The sequence below is a fragment of the Macrotis lagotis genome, chromosome X (genome assembly GCF_037893015.1).
Source record: "Macrotis lagotis isolate mMagLag1 chromosome X, bilby.v1.9.chrom.fasta, whole genome shotgun sequence".
In the NCBI taxonomy this organism is placed as follows: domain Eukaryota; kingdom Metazoa; phylum Chordata; class Mammalia; order Peramelemorphia; family Peramelidae; genus Macrotis; species Macrotis lagotis.
The window spans coordinates 287,674,262-287,690,684 of record NC_133666.1 but is presented as its reverse complement, the minus strand read 5'-3'; the positions used below and the strand labels follow the sequence as shown (position 1 = coordinate 287,690,684).

At 37.4% G+C, this 16,423-nt stretch overlaps 1 long non-coding RNA gene across 1 annotated transcript in view; it reads left to right on the top strand.

Moving 5' to 3' along the window:
- Positions 1-890: 890 nt before the first annotated feature.
- Positions 891-16,423, top strand: part of LOC141501989 (uncharacterized) — a 73,680-nt gene continuing 58,147 nt past the window's right edge. The window contains exons 1-2 of the long non-coding RNA XR_012472356.1: positions 891-988; positions 6,137-6,202. This is a non-coding gene — a long non-coding RNA (uncharacterized LOC141501989). The remainder of the gene's footprint in view (positions 989-6,136; positions 6,203-16,423) is intronic.

The window sequence follows — 16,423 nt, the reverse complement described above, 5'->3', positions numbered from 1 at the left end:
CTGGCATGGATTGGAAAATGGGCAATTTACTGTCTGGCATTTTTCCCTTTCTCCACTCCCTTCTCATGTTTGGTTTTTTCTTTTTACCTTGGTTTGTCAGTTGAGCTCTTACCAGCTGCTGACTTTGGTCAGTAGGTTCCACTCCTGAGGTCCTATCCTTTTGACCTAAGTGACCAAGAAACTCAATGACAAAGCCAAATGGAAGGTGGATTTTTATTTTCTCAATTCACATACTGTAAAACTTCAGGCAAGTCACTCAACTTGTCTTTCTTTTTTGGGGGGGGTTAGGGTGATGTGGTTAAGTGACTTGCCCAAGGTCTCACAGCTAGTAAGTATCAAATGTCTGAGATCAGATTTGAACTCAGGTTCTCCCAATTCCAGGGTCAGTGCTCTATCCACTGCATGACCTCACTGCTCCTCAACTTGTCTTTCTTAGGTCAGAATCCATATCAAGGCTCATGTTGCAGATCTAAGGCTTTCTTTCCACTTTTCAAGCATCTCTACTGAAATTCAATATTCTTCCATTCAGATTGGCTCAATAAATAATTTAAGTGCCTACTGTGTGTCAATGCATTGTGTATTAGGAGAGATATAAAGTTCAGGAAAAGTTTGTGGTCATTTCTTCAGGGAACCTACAGTCTAATAGAGGAATACAAAATATATAATTATTCAGTTCAGTACTATTCTATTTAATCCAGCAAACATTTATTAAATTTCTGTTGCAACTATGCTAGGAACTATCCTGGCATTGGACCTACATTGATTAAAAACAGAAATAGTTTTTATTCTTGAAATGCTTCTATTCTCCTGGGGAGATACCACATGGACCCCAGTTAATATAGTACAGGGAGAATTGAGATAGGAAGAACACGACAAACTTGAGAAATCAGGGAAGATCTCATGGATGTGACTGTTCGTGAGTCTTGGAAGAAGTCAAGGATTCAAAGAGGAGAAGAGGAGGCAACAGAGCACTGGCAAATGCATAAAGGTGAGTCAGGGGAATAGTTGGCAGTTCTGTTTGGTTGGAAGAGTTTGTGGGAGGGAATAGTATGAAGTAAGGCTATAAAGATCTGTGGGAGCCAAGTTGAATCAAGGCCCTGAATGCTAGGCTTTATGCAGTTTGTATTTTATAAGGATACACTGAAGGACTCAGGAGGAAATTTGAGCAGTTGATTGAGACAGTTAAAATTGTGCATTGGCAAGATTATTTTTGCCTTGCTGTGTGTGGACTCAATTTGAGAGAAGAAACTAGATACAAGGAAACTTTTTTAGGAAACCATTGCATTAGTGAGGCCTTAAGTTGTGGCAATGGGGATAAGGGAAAAGATGAGAGCAATGTTGTACAGTAAGAATCAAGGATCACTGAAGTATAGATTTAGGTCTGGAAGGGATCTTAGAGGTCATCTAGTTTTCTCTTGTAATCTTACGAGGGAGGAAAGAGGTACAAAAAAAGTTAAGTGACTTTTTTTTTAAAAGAGGCAATTAGGGTTAAATGACTTGCCCAGTGTCACAAAGCTAGTAAGGATCTGAGTTCACGATTCAAGTCCTCTTGATTCCAAGAGTAGTGTTCAATCCATTGGGTCACCTAACTAACCCAAGTGACTTTTTTTTTAGATTTTTCAAGGCAATGGGGTTAAGTGGCTTGCCCAAGGCCACACAGCTAGGTAATTATTAAGTGTCTGAGGTCAGATTTGAACCCAGGTACTCCTGACTCCAAGGCCAGCGCTCTATTCACTGTGCCTAGCCACCCCTCAAGTGACTTTCTTAAAGATGCACAGGTAGTCTATAGATCATAGAACCTGTATCTGGACTAAGTTCCTCTGGTTCCCTGTGGCGCAGTAGAAATGAGCAGAGACAAGATTCAAACAGGTTCAAATGCTAACTCTGCATTTGTGTGCATGTTAGGTAAGTCATTTGACCTCAACACTAAAATTAAGGGATTGTACTAGATGATCTTTTCTTCTAAATCTAAATTCCAAATCCATGTAAATATTCAAATATGGAGTTAGGGAGAAGAAAAGGAAGCATCAAGCGTGAAACTGGGTGACTGTAATGATGGTGATTTCTTTTTTCCTCAACAAAAATAGAAATATTCAGAACTCCTAAAGTCAAGTGATCCACCAGCCCCAACCTCCCCCTTAGCCAGCATTAAAGAAGTATGTCAGCATGATTATTTGATGATATGGTAGAAGAGAAACTGTGACTAGGTATATCAGTTTTGGAGTTATATTCATGGTGAAAATACTTGGATCCAAGGATGTTGATGAAACATCAGGAAGAGAGTGAAGAGAATGAAAGGAAGAAGACTATGACAGAGCTCCCAGGGAATACCTGTAATAAGGGAGAAGGACCTAGAGGGTGATCTGGTCAGACAAGTAGGAGATTGACCAGAAGAAAGCAGTATCATGATAGCCATGGGAAGAGAGTGCCTAAGAGAGGGTGGTCAATAATACCAAAAGGTTCATAGATGTGAAAAAGGATGAAGACTATGAAAAACAAACAAAAAGAAATCAAAAACACTTCTAGATCTAGCAGTTAAAAGATGGTTACATTCAGAGAGAGTAGTTCTGCTCAAGGGATTGAACAGAGAGATGGGACTGAGAAGTTATCCAAAGGCAAGCTACTTTGAAGCCATAGATCAGGATTGACCTTGGCAAAGAGAAGGGTCAAAGAAAAGGATATTTAGAAGTATAGAACAAGGGAGAAGAGGGAGTTTATATTTAATGGACTCTATATCCAAAGTAAATTAACAAACAAAGATATCAGCAGACAGAAAATGAGATGGAGGACATGAAGAGATTCAGAGAGGGAGGAAGATCTGACTCAACTGCTGTGTAATATCAACTTGAGAGTCAGTCAAGAAAGTATGAGCTTTTGCTTTGTGACTGGATGATAAATAGAAAAAAATACATTTATTAGCAATTTAATTTATTCCCAGGACCTGTTTGAAGCACCACATTTATCAATACAAGGAAGAAAAATAACTCATACACTCAACATTATATAAAATGCTGTTGAAAAGTGATGGGAGGGAATGAGAAATGAAAGTGATGATTACCTTTTTGGGAGCCTAGTGAGGAGATTGGACCCTGAAAAATAAGACAACCAGGAGTAGAATCCAAATTTTCAGATTAAGTTAACATGAGACTAGTGGGGATTATATTAGCATGAAAATGTAGTGGACCTAGGGGGCACTAAGTCAGCAGATCATTGCCATAATTATGATATTAAGTTCATAAGATAGGGGCAATTTAGAGGGAAATGCCATTGGAGGTGGACATGATGGGGAAACAGTACAGATGAGGCTTTAGGGAGAGCTTTCTGAAGATGACTTTTTTTTTGCAAGGCAATGGGGTTAAGTGGCTTGCCCAAGGCCACACAGCTAGGTAATTATTAAGTGTCTGAGGCCAGATTTGAACTCAGGTACTCCTGACTCCAGGGCCAGTGCTCTATCCACTGCGCCACCTAGCCACCCCTGGAGATGACTTTTAAGTTGACTAGTAAAGGTTATGCAGGAATTCAAGAGGATTGGAGAGACAGGGAGGACATTCTAGATATAATAAATAATGTCAATAAGTGAGGAAACAATTTTTAAATTTCTACTATGTGTTGTCACTGTTCCAAATACAGAAAAATACAGACTGTCCCTGACCTTGAGGAATTTACATTCTAAAGGGGGAAACAACAAGCAAGCAAATATATGCAAATAGGAATAATTAATTCCTATTAAGAATAGGAAATAATTAAGAGGAATAGCATTAGAATTAAGAGGGGCTGGGGATGGCTTGCTCTAAAAAGGTGGGATTTTTGCTGGGGAAATCAGGGAAGGCAGTAGGTAGAGATGAGGAGAAAGAACATTCCAGGCATGGATGGGACAACCAGAGAAAATGCCTGAAACTAGGGGTCACTAAGTGGCACAGTGGATAGAGTACTAATCATGGAGGCAGGAGGATCTGAATTCAAGTCTGACCTCAGACCCTCACTAGATGTTTGACCCTAGACAAGTCACTAAACCAAGATGCCTCCAAGGGAGAAAGAAAGAAAGAAAGAAAGAAAGAAAGAAAGAAAGAAAGAAAGAAAGAAAGAAAGAAAGAAAGAAAGAAAGAAAGAAAAGAAAGAAAAGAAAGAAAAGAAAGAAAGAGAAAACTGAGCAAGAGTCTTGTTAAGCAACAAGAACGAAGCCAGGGTCATTGGACTGAAGAATGTATAGTGGAGACTAAGATATGAGGCGTTTGGAAAGATCAGCAAAGATTGAGTTATGAAGGACTTTGCCAAACTGAGGATTTTCAATTTGATCCTGGAAGCCCTCAGAAGTCACTGGAATTTATTGGGGTGGAAGGAGAGGAGGAGAGGAAGGGAGACATGGTCAAACCTACACTCTAGGAAAATCACTTTAGTGACAGAATAGAGGATGGCTTAAAGGGAAGAGAGGTTTGAGATAGGCTATTGCAGTAATCCAGGTTGAAGTGATGACAACCTCCTCAGAATGTTGGCATCCTCGGATCTTGGAAGCAGATGAGATACCTTAGCATAGCTCCTGACTGATGGCAAGCACTTATACTATAAACGACTTTTGATTGATAAACAAAAGATACATTTCCTAGATGATAAAATCTGTCCCTGTTGGGATACTTGAAAACTTACTCATTTTAACATTGACATCAGTTGTAGTAGGAGTCCATGACATGGAACCAGGAGACCATGATATAACAGCTCAAATCTCATTTCTGACAATTTTTAGCTAGATGGTCACAGACAAGTATTTTATCCTTTCTGAATATTAATTTTCTCATCTGTACAAGGATTATAATATCATCTATTTCACAAGGTTTTTGGGAGGAATGTGCTCTGTAAACCTTCAAATTTTGTAGAAAGAGAAATTGTTTTCCCGAGGAGAACTGATGCCTAGTACAAAGGAATTACATAGACAAATTTATGGAAATGCTTATATCATTTTAAAGATTTAAAGAGTGTAAACATTGTAAAGACTTATGGAAATCTTTAGTGACAAGGGTTATCAGTTGCTATCAATGAGGCAGGGCAAGTTAACATAAGTAGGATTTTTTTTTTAAATTGCTGTTAAAGTAAAACTGTACTCTTTCAGACTAATTGAATAGAAGACTGATATTACATTCTGAATTGCAAAATGATTTTTAATGCTGAGATTTTATTACCTTCCAATACATTAAAAAAAAAAAACTTAGAAGAACAAAGGGTAAAAAAGTCCTAATAAAAGACTCCAGAGATGTTATTTAAATATATATGTGTGTGTGTGTGTGTGTGTGTGTGTGTGTGTGTGTGTGTGTGTGTGTGTGTATGGGGGTGGCTAGGTGGCACAGCGGGAAGAGCACTGGCCTTGGAGTCAGGAGTACCTGAGTTCAAATGTGGCCTCAGACACTCAATAATTGCCTAGCTGTGTGACCTTGGGCCTTGCAAAAAAAAAGGTAAATAAATTATATATATAAAAGAATGAGGTAAACTAAAGTATGACTTTAGAGATAGCCTAATCTTCGTGAAATCAGAGAAAACACATAAATTGGAGAAGAGAAAACCTGGTTGGGGGTGGAATATTAGGAGGGGAGAGGAATATGATTGCTATCTTCATATATCTGAACAGCTGTCATATGAAAGAGGGATTTGATTTGTTCTGCTTAGCCCCAGAGAAGGAATTATGATCAGTGGGTAGAAACTACAGGGAAGTAGATTGCGGCTCAATATAAGAAAAAACTTCCAAGCAATTAGACTGTCTAGCCACATATTAGCTAACTTAGAATACTTTCATGCTGCAGCTGACAATTCAACTAGATCAGAGATGTCAAAGATGTGGTATCTGCATGCAGCCCAAACTGTGATTCACATGTAGTTCCTATTTACTTTTAATGTGTTGATATTTTAATAAGTAAATAAAGTGTGTGTGTGTGTGTGTGTGTGTGTGTGTGTCTGTCTTTAAATGTGTGGTTTTCTGAGTCAATGTGTGACCTACAGATCTACAGAAATCTCAACACATTAAAATTCAAATAGATACCATTGGACTAGCTGACCTCTGAAGTCCCTTCAAAATCAAATATTCTATTATTCCTGTAATGTAAAAAAAAATCTAAAATCAACTCCATGTTCTATTGGGTTTTCTCTTCAGAAACTGATTAAGTAAACTCAAGTGGGTCCGAGCTTCATTCCTGAAAAAGATCACAACATCGGGGAGGTAAGTCACCAGCCTCACTTTCTCCTTCAGAGCTATCTGGGTCCAGTGGCCAGATATGAATCAGAATGACTGGAGATGGTTCTGGATGCAAGGCAATCAGGATTAAGTGTCTGAGTCTGGATTTGAATTCCAGTCCTCCTGACTCTAAGGCCAGTGCTCTATAGTAGTGGAAAATAAATCTGGACCTGGAAGGAGAGCACCTAGATTTTTGTCCCTACCATTCCACTGGTTCATCATGAAACCAAAGACAAGTCCCTTCATGTCTCTGAAATCTCACTTTCTAGTCTATAAAAAATGGGGATAAAACAAAAGTCTTTGTTATCAAATAGGATACATTTTATAATGTGCCTCATAAACTTAAGGTATCATAAGAAAGCCTTTAGTACTTTGGTACAATACCCTGTGAAGACTTATGGAAGGATATGGGGAAAAGTTGTTTATGATTTCCAGGCTTGGATGAATTTTGATTTACACTGTTGAAGGGAACATCTAAATTATTGAGCATGGTAGATAGTACAAATATGACCTTCAGACATTTGCTAACTGTGCAAGTTACTTAGATTCTGTTTGCCTCAGTTTTCTCATCTGTAGAATTAAGATAATAATAACACCAATTTCTCATGGTTATTTTGAGGATCAAATAAGATATTTTTAAAGTGCTTAACTAAGTGCTAAGCACGTGGTAGATAATTACTAAATTGATCCTCTAAGCATCCAAGCCTTGCCTTTCTAAGTTTTTCAATCTTGAATCTCTCCATAGTCTGAGACATCTGTTGATGTCTTCAAGGCACAGGCAGTGACTAGTGAATTATTACAACAGTTTCTCTGTTTGCTTCTACCCTGGGGATTTTCCATTGTTGGTTCACTGCTCAGGGGAAAGAGTTTTGGTTTTGATTTTTTTTTCAAAAGGTAGGAGGGAGCATAAATGATCTGATTCTATGATTGATATATTTCTTCTTGATTTGTCTGTCAAAGGAAGTGGGACTGGGACTTGTATGTCAAGTTTTATTGTTCATTTTGATTTGCTCTAAGTATATTTTGACTACAAGTGACTATTTCTTTCTAAACCTATAAAGAGAATTTGATTGCAATGAGATAACTTCATTTTATGAATTCTTCCAAAGACTCTCTACTAGAAGTTCTTGTATAATTCTTTCTTCTTCAATTTGATTTGCTTCTTTCTGTTTTTTAATCAGTTTAGTTAAAGGTCTATAATTTCTAGTCATAATCACCAACTTTTATTTAACCTTTTTGTTTTCCAATTTATTTTTTTCTCTGATTTTCATTATTTCCTCTTTTGTGTTTATTTTAGACTTATTTTCTAACTTTTAAATTGCATGTTCAGTTTTTTAATCTTCTCTTTTTCTATTTTGCTAGAATATTTTTTCTCTGAGTTCTCCCATCTTTCAAAAGCAAGCTGACCACTTTCATGCAGTCTACTTTAATCACTCTCCAATACAAGTGGTCTCTCCCTTCTCTGCACTCCTACAATGCTTTAGCAGCACCTTACTCTTTTACCTTTTACAAGTTTCAAGATGAAATTTTGGAGATGTTTTACCTTCCCTTCTAGATCAAGTACTATGACAACAAAAACTGTATCTTTACTTGTTGTGTGTCCTCCATAACACTTTTTTCAGTGCTTTCAAGCTTAATAGGTGTTTCTTAGTGCATAAAGTACATAAATCACTTTGAATATGATGGAAGCTTATGAATTTATGCTCCATGAAAGACGACATTTTGTTTCACAGAACATAAATGTTTACAATGACATAAACAAATACTTCATTACTATTTCTTCCCCCCCACCACTTTCAGTAGAAGTCTACAATTAGTAGAGGGGTATGCAGATATATCTTGAAACTTTATCTAGTAGTTGTCGAGGTCAGCTGCTTCCAACCTGCTTCTCCTTTACAAATCCTCTCCTACTTCCATCCTGCCTCAGGAGAAACCTGATGAATTTTTTGTCTTTGGTGCAAGACTCTAAACAATATCAGGTTCTAATTGATTCCATATCCACAAAATTTAATAAATCTCTTCCTTTACCTTCTTCTCCCATAGTTATCACATGTTTTCATGAATATCTGCCTAAACTAATGTAATAATAGCCAGTCTCCTAATAGGCAACACAGGGTAGCTAAGTTGTGCAGTAATTAAGAGTTCTGGGCTTGGAGCCAGTAAGTCTCACCTTTCTGAGTACAAATCTGGCTTTAGACACTTACTAGCCATGGTAGACACTTACTAGCCATGGTAGATACTTACTGAAAAAGTCACTTAACCTTTTTTGGCCTCAGTTTCCCCATCTGTAAGATGAGCTGAGGATAGAAATGGCAAAACACTCAGTATCTTTGCAAAGAAAACCCCAAATGGGGTCACAAAAAATCAGAAACAACTGAAATGATTGAACAACTACAGTGTTTATTTCTATTTTTAATACTCCTTTCAGCAATTTACTTCTGCCCCACAGCAATTAGATTGTGCTTTAAGTTCTGTAGAGCATTTGATGTAACAGACTTCATTTGATCCTCACACAACAACCCTATGAGCCTCTTCTCATCCCCTTTTTAAAGATGAAGAAACTGAGATTTAGAGAGGTTAGGTGACTTCCCAGGGTCACACAGCTAGTAAGTATCAGAGGTGGGATCTGAATCCTAGTTTTCTTGACTTGAAATACAGCAGGCTATTCACCATCCCACTGTTCTTGCTACTGTTCAGAATCATTTTGTGGTTCCCTATGTCCTACTGTGTAAACCTATCTACCCTTGAGTTTTTTTCCCTTCTGCTCATCTTAGTGGTCTTTATTTGGTTTGCAGCAGCAATGAATAGGAGTGTATGTGTCCTATGACCAGCTGCTGCTGGCATCTTCTTGGCTAGGTTTTCTGAATCACCCAGATATAGCTCCATATCTTTTTGCATTTATTTTTCAAGAGAAAAATAAAAACTATTGAGGCATAAGAATAAGAGGATTTAGTGCTGAAAGGAACCTTAGAAATCATCCTATGATATGGAAAGAGTACTGGATTTGGAGTCAGAAGACATGAGGTCAAATCCATATTCTGCTCCTTATTCCCTGTATAATCTCAGATAAATCTCTTATTCTCTCTAGAGCTCATCAATAAGCATTTATTAATTGGCTACTAATTATGAGCCAGGCATGCACTATATTAAGTGTTGGGCATTCAAAGAAAGGCAAAAGAGTCCCTGTCTTTAAGGAGCTCACAATCTAATTGGGGAGATAACACATAAATAATATATACAGGAAAGAAGTCACTAATATTAAGGACAAACTGACTAAGGTTTTTTGCAGAAAATGAACAACCTCAAGATTTTTTCCATGTCTAAATCTATGAACCCCTTCATTTTTCATTTGAGAACTCAATAAGGGACAGAACAGAATATTGTATTGTCCTTTGAAAAAACAAATGAAGAGTTGTTCTGAGTGACTGTCTTGGAAAAGTTGGAGTGTCCTTTAAGGGGTGGAAAACTCCCAATTCTGAGCTAGAAATACCACCCCACCCCACCTCCTCCCAGGGAAAAAAAATCTTGATCCAGAAGCCTAATTCAAGATGACATTTCCTAGAAAGAATGGGATTTGTGAGATGTAGAAACTCTCTTTATTCCTAAGTTCCAGGGAGAGTCTGGGACCTCTGAATATTTAGATAAACTACCTATTTAAGCTCTCCTACCCAATCTTCCCTAAGAAAACCAATAATGTTTATTTCCTTGACTGGGCCAGGAAATGATCTTATTTTACCCTCCTAGAACAGTCATCATAAATGAAAGGAAAAAAATCACAAGAAAATTTCTGTCCCTTCTGGATTACAACTTACCAATGCTTCTTGGTTGCATTTGATACACATGCAAGCTAACTTTGGATCTCTGTGTTGTTATCAATCAGGAAACTGCTGGAAAATCACACAGAAAATGCTAGTTCATCTAGCATTCTATCAACTAAAAATCTTCTCTCTCACCAGAATAACACATACAATTCATATGCTGGTCATGATAACTGAGGTTCTGGAGTATTCTGAATTGTCTTTTAAAATCAAGGGGTGGAGCAGAGCCAAGATGGTGGTATGAGGGCAGGAATTCCCTGAAACATCCCTCCCAAAACTCCAAAAGTCGGCAAGTTATGACTCTAGCCAAAATTTAGAGGGGCAGACCTCATAGAAAGACTGAGTGATACAATTTCCCATTCCAGGACAACTAAGAAGATCCTTAGGATAGGTCTGTTTCCCTGGGATTGGGGGTTGGAAAGAGATGCAGTGCATCTGTGTAGTGCAGCCGGGTGGAAGCAGACGTGCTCCAGTCTTCCAGGAACAACTTGCAGGGCACTGGGTCCCTGGGGTGTCCGTATCCATGACAGAGGGAGCAGTTTCCAGACCTCTTGGCCCAGGGATCACTGGGATGTCTTGAAAGGGTGATGAGAGAACTCTGCCACACCAGAATGAACATGGAGTCCTGGCCAGTGCCAGCCTTAGAGTATCCCTGCAGTAGGAAGCTGTGGTGGGAACCTGCAGAGCCACTAAGCACTTCCAGAGCAGGCAGCCCACAGACAGTAAGTGGGTGGGGAGAGACTGCAGTGGTCTCTCTACTATCCCTGGGGAAGGACTCTGTTTGCTCACACTCAGATCCAGTTTGCAGTCTGGAACCCCATATTACCATAGCAGAACAGAAACCTTCCTCAAATCTCCAGGGCAGAGGGGGAAGGTTGTGGTCATTCACAGACCAGAGCACAGGCAAGAGAGTAGTCAGAGCCTCTCATAAGACTTTTGAGGAATTAAAATCCTTGTGGGGTATCTTTCAAACTACCCCCCCACACACACAGTCTTGGAAGTGCAGTAAATCAGTCATAGGCTGAGGAAATGAGCAAACCACAGGAAAAAAAAAGAACCTGACCATAAAAAAAATTACTTTGGTCCCATGGAAGATAAAAATATACACTCAAAAGATGACATACTCAAAGCTTCTGTATCCAAAGCTTCCAAGAGAAATAGAAAATGGGCTCAGGCAATAGAAGAGCTCAAAAAAGACTTTGAAAAACAAATAAGGGAGGTAGAGGAAAAACTGGGAAGAGAAATGAGAGCAATGAAAATAAATTATGAAAATCAAGTCAGCAGCTTGGTGAAAGAAATACAAAATTATACTGAAGAAAATAACATGTTAAAAACCAGTTTGGGCCAAATGGAAAAAAGCAACACAAAAGGCAAATGAGGAGAAAATGCTTTAAAAAGCAGAATTGGCTAGCTGGAAAAGGAGGGGGGAAAAAGCTCTCTGAAGAAAATAACTTCAAATGTAGAATGGAGCTAAAGGAAGCTGATAACTTTGCAAGAAATCAAGAAACAATAAAACAAAACCAAAAGAATGAAAAATTAGAAGAAAATATGAAATATCTCATTGGAAAAACAACTGACCTGGAAAACAGATTCAGCAGAGATAATTTAAAAATTATTGGGGGTAGCTAGGTGGTGCAATGGATACAGCACCGGCCCTGGAGTCAGGAGTAGCTAAGTTCAAATCCAGCCTTAGACACTTAATAATTACCTAGCTGTGTGACCTTGGGTAAGCCACTTAACCCACTGCCTTGCAAAAACTAAAAAACTAAAATAAAAATTATTGGCTACCCCAATGTCATGACCAGGAAAAGAGACTAGGCTTCATCTTTCAAGAAATAATGCAGCAAAACTGCTCTGAGATCCTAGAAACAGAGGGTAAAAATAGAAATTGGAGGCATTCACTGATCACTTCCTGGAAGAGATCCCAAAAGAAAAGTTCCCAGGAATATTATGGCCTAATTCCAAAACTCCCAAGTCAAAGAGAAAATACTACAAGCTGCCAGAAAGAAACAATTCAACTACCATGGCTCTAGTGTCAGGATTACACAGGATTTGGCAGCATCTACATTAAGAGCTCATAGGTCTAGGAATATGATATTCTGAAAAGCAAAAGATCTTGATTTATGCCAAAGAATCAACTACCCAGCAAAACTGAACATCCTCTTTTGGGGGAAAAGATGAACTTTCTATGAAACAGGGGTCTTTCACTTTCAAACTTGCTTGTTGGAAACAACCAGAGATGAACAGAAAGTTTGATATACAAGTACAGAGAGGGTGAAATTAATAATACTGAACTATATGTATTCCTGCATGGGAAGAGGATACTGATAATCCATCAGAACCTTCTCATTTATAAGAGCAATTAGAAGGAGCATATATAAGGCACTGGAGGGAACTGAATATAATGGTATAATATAGTATAAAGTTGGAGTTAATGGGTGATAAAGGAAAGTACTGGGAGGAAGGGAAAGGAGAGGTAAAAATGGTCTAAGATATTTCACATAAAAGAGTCAAGAAAAAGCTTTTGCAGTGGAGTGGAAGGGGGGAAGGCTAAGGGGAAGGAGTGAGCCTTCATTGTCATTAGAAATGACTCAGTGAAGAAATAACATACACACTTAATAGGTTATAGAAATCAATCTTACCCTAGAGAAATATGAGAGGAAAGGGACGGGTTAGGGAGATGGGGGGAGGAAAGGGGGGAGTAGGTGATTGAAGAGAGGGAAGATCATGGGAGAGGGTAATCAGATACAGCATACTTCTGAGCAGGGGCAGGATGGAATAGATGAGAGTGGAGAGGATAAGAATGGAGGGAAATATAGCTAGTAACAGCGACTATGGGAAAAGATATCAAAACAACTTCTCTGGTGAACATATGATAAAGAAGGCAACTCATCTATGGAGTCTAAACAGACTGAAGTACACTTTTTCCCCCTCTCACTTCACTTCTCTTGAAGTTATCTTTTTTTGAGGGGGGATGAGGGTTTATGGTTACTTTCACAACAAGATTATTGTAAAAATATAAAATAAACAAACCATGAAAAATATAAAAGAAATCATAAAAGAAAGATTAAATTACATTTTCTCAAGTTTCCTGTTAAGAGTGTTTACCTTATTTATAAAGTTGATTATTTGTATATGGTGTAAATGAGGTTTTAGTTAATCAGGAATACTATATTCGTTGACTTCCTGGATACAGATGATTCAGCCAATCCAATAATCTAAAAACATATGTGATCATACACAAAATGTTTGGTTGGAAGTCAGGTTATCTCCTCTTTTAGGATGTAAGTTCTTTGAGAGAAGGTATTGTTTCATTCTCAGTATTTTCACTCGTAATCTTCATTACAAGGACCAAGCATAGCAAGTATAAGCTTAACAAATCTTGTTGCTTGGCTTTGTAAAAATGAACAGAAAGAATTTTGGACATTTTTATAGTGAAAGAAGTTGTGATCTTTCCAATGGAAGAAATGTCCACAATGATGGAGACTGAGAGGTAAGATAATATAGTGGATAAAGAATGCCAGATCTGGAATCAAAGGTCTTGGGTTCAAATTTGAATTTTGACAATTGTATAACTCTGGATAAGTCACCTAACCTATCTGGACCTCATTTCCCCATTTGTAAAGTAAGAGAGTTGGATTAAAAAAATCTCTAAGGTCCCAATATTTATTACCATAAGGTTAATTGAAAGGAGTCAAATGAATATATGTCATTTTCCATATAAGATGAATTGAATTTGCTTAAAATGAGGAAAGAGATGCTTTCTTATAAATGCCACTCTTCAAAATATCTCTTTCCATTCCTTTTTCATTGACTGATAATTACTTACCAAAAGGCTATTCGATGTTTCAGATGTTCACACAACCTCAAAAAGAGCCTGGCTCTGCCTTCTGATATAGTGTTCTGCACAAGGGGATATTTAGTAAATGCTGTTGTCTCACTCCAATGACTTGTTTTCAGAGGAGCATATCTGTTCATTTATTTTGAAAAACACAGATCTCATCCAAGCAGGGAAACTCGGGGAGTAGCAGAAGAGGCAAAAATCCCTTTGGAGAGGATTTTATGAAAATCCTCTTTGTCTTGGACCCAAACCATGTTTTTCATGATTCTAAAGAACACCAAAGTTTAGAGACCTAGTCATATGGACACTCCCTAAAATCAAAGGGTTATATGTGATTCTCTCACCCATTCCTAGGTCAGTCACTTAATTCTTGCAAATCATCCCTATCAACAGGCACATGGAGTACACAAACACAAACCCTTGTAAGCCATGCTCATGTATTTCTATTGGTTCAGCTGTGGTCTCTGGGAAGCAAGGCTTCCTAGGGCGAAGAGTGCCATGTATCTTTTGATCTCTTTGTTGATTTGACCATTTCATTGTTGGATGTTTAAAAAGCTCTCAAAGGGTGTGCTGTGAAGTTTCTTTAGTTATACTTGGAAATTTTGACTTTTATAATACCAGATATAAATAAAAATGTATAATTTATTTTTAAGATAAATTGACTTGCCTAGCATATTTAGTACAACAAGTACAAGTAATGAAGGAGGAGAGGAAGGAGACAAACAATGAAGGTTCAGTCCTTGGAATATGCTCAAATTTGCTAGTATTTGTTTGCTCTTTCTGGTGTATTATACACAGAAAGCTCCAAGGACTAGATGTGCCATTGACTAATATCCCATAACAAAGGTATTTGGAAAAATAAATAAAACTCATTTATATCATTAATGCACTAAGTTTATAACATCATATCACAAAGAACTCAATACAAATAATTTCTCTTACTGAAGGGAAAATGAGCATGTGAATCTTTTGAATAACTCAAGTTGTGTTGCAAACTTAAGGGTTTGATGTGCTATGGTATTTTTGTGGCAAAGAATATTGTGCCATGAGAAAAAAATGCTTGAGTACCAACGTTTTAGAAAACAAACCCAATATTGAGGAACATTGAATCCCCAAGTCATTTGTGATACCCTAATCACTTGGGAAAGCTCAGGCTGCTCCATGAACATATAGCTACTCCCTTGTACAACACCTAGGGTTCAATGGGTATAATCATGAGTCTGTGTAGTGGTATTAAAGGAGTCAAAGAAGTTGGATTAAAATTTTTGAAAAGACAAGAATTGAATAGAAAATTTGACATTCAAACACAAAACTCAAGAGAAGCATAAAAGAGCTAAACATGAAAGAGTAACCAGAAGTTTACATTCTTATATGGAGAGATGAGACATGTGAGTCCTAAGAACTTTAACTCTAATAGGAGAGTTAGAAAGAATCTACAAAGACAGAGGGCACAGATGTGATTTGATTATCTAGGGGTGTTTATTTAAAAAAATGAATGAGCGAGAAAGAATTCACTGGGAAAAAGGGCAAGGTAGTGATAGAATGGGTAAAATTTTCCTCCCATAAAACAAATGCACAAGGAAGAAAATACACATCTATAATATGTTTATACACATATACACACTCAGCTGGGTATAGAAATCTATCTTATCCAGTGGAGAAATAAGATAGGAAGGGGATAAAAGTTATAAAGGGGGTAAAGATAAAAGGCAGGACAGATCAAGGAAGGCAGTGGTCAGAAACAAAATCATCTTTTGAAGAGTGACAGGACAAAAAAAGAGAGAAAAAATAGAATGGAGAAATATACACGGTAATTATAACTGTGTGAATGAGATGAGCTCACTCATAAAACAAAAGTGGATAGCAGAATGGAATAGAAACCAGAATCCCACAACATGTTGTTCACTAAAGAAACACTTTAAACAGAAAAACAGCCAGAGTTAAAATGAAGAGCTGAAACAGATTCTATTATGTTTCAGTTGAAGTAAAAAGACAGGGATAGAATCATAATTTCAGACAAAGTAAAAAAAAAATATCTAAAAGAGATAATCAGGGAAACTACATTTTTCTAAAAGGTACCATGGACAATAAAGCAATATCAAAAATTTTTATGACAATTTTCTCTAAGGGTTTTATTTCTCAAATACATATGGAATAGTCAAATTTACAAAAAAAAATCAAAGCCATTTCTCAATTAAGAAGTGGTCAAAGGAGGAAATCAAATCTATCCAAAGTTATTTAAAAATGCTCTAAATCACTATCTATTAGAGAAATACAAATTAAAACAACTCTGAGATTCTATCTCTTACATATCAGAAATGCAAATGCTGGAGGGGATGAAGGAAAGTAGGTGCACTAACGAACTGTTGGTGTAGTTGTGAATTTATCCAATCAGTCCAGAGGAACCAGCAAAATAATAGCAATGTTATAATTACGATCAAACATAATGAAAGGCTTGGCTACTCTGATCAATACAGTGATCCAAAACAATTCCAAAGGACATATGCTGAAAAAAAATGTTATCCACTTCCAAAGAAAAAACTGATG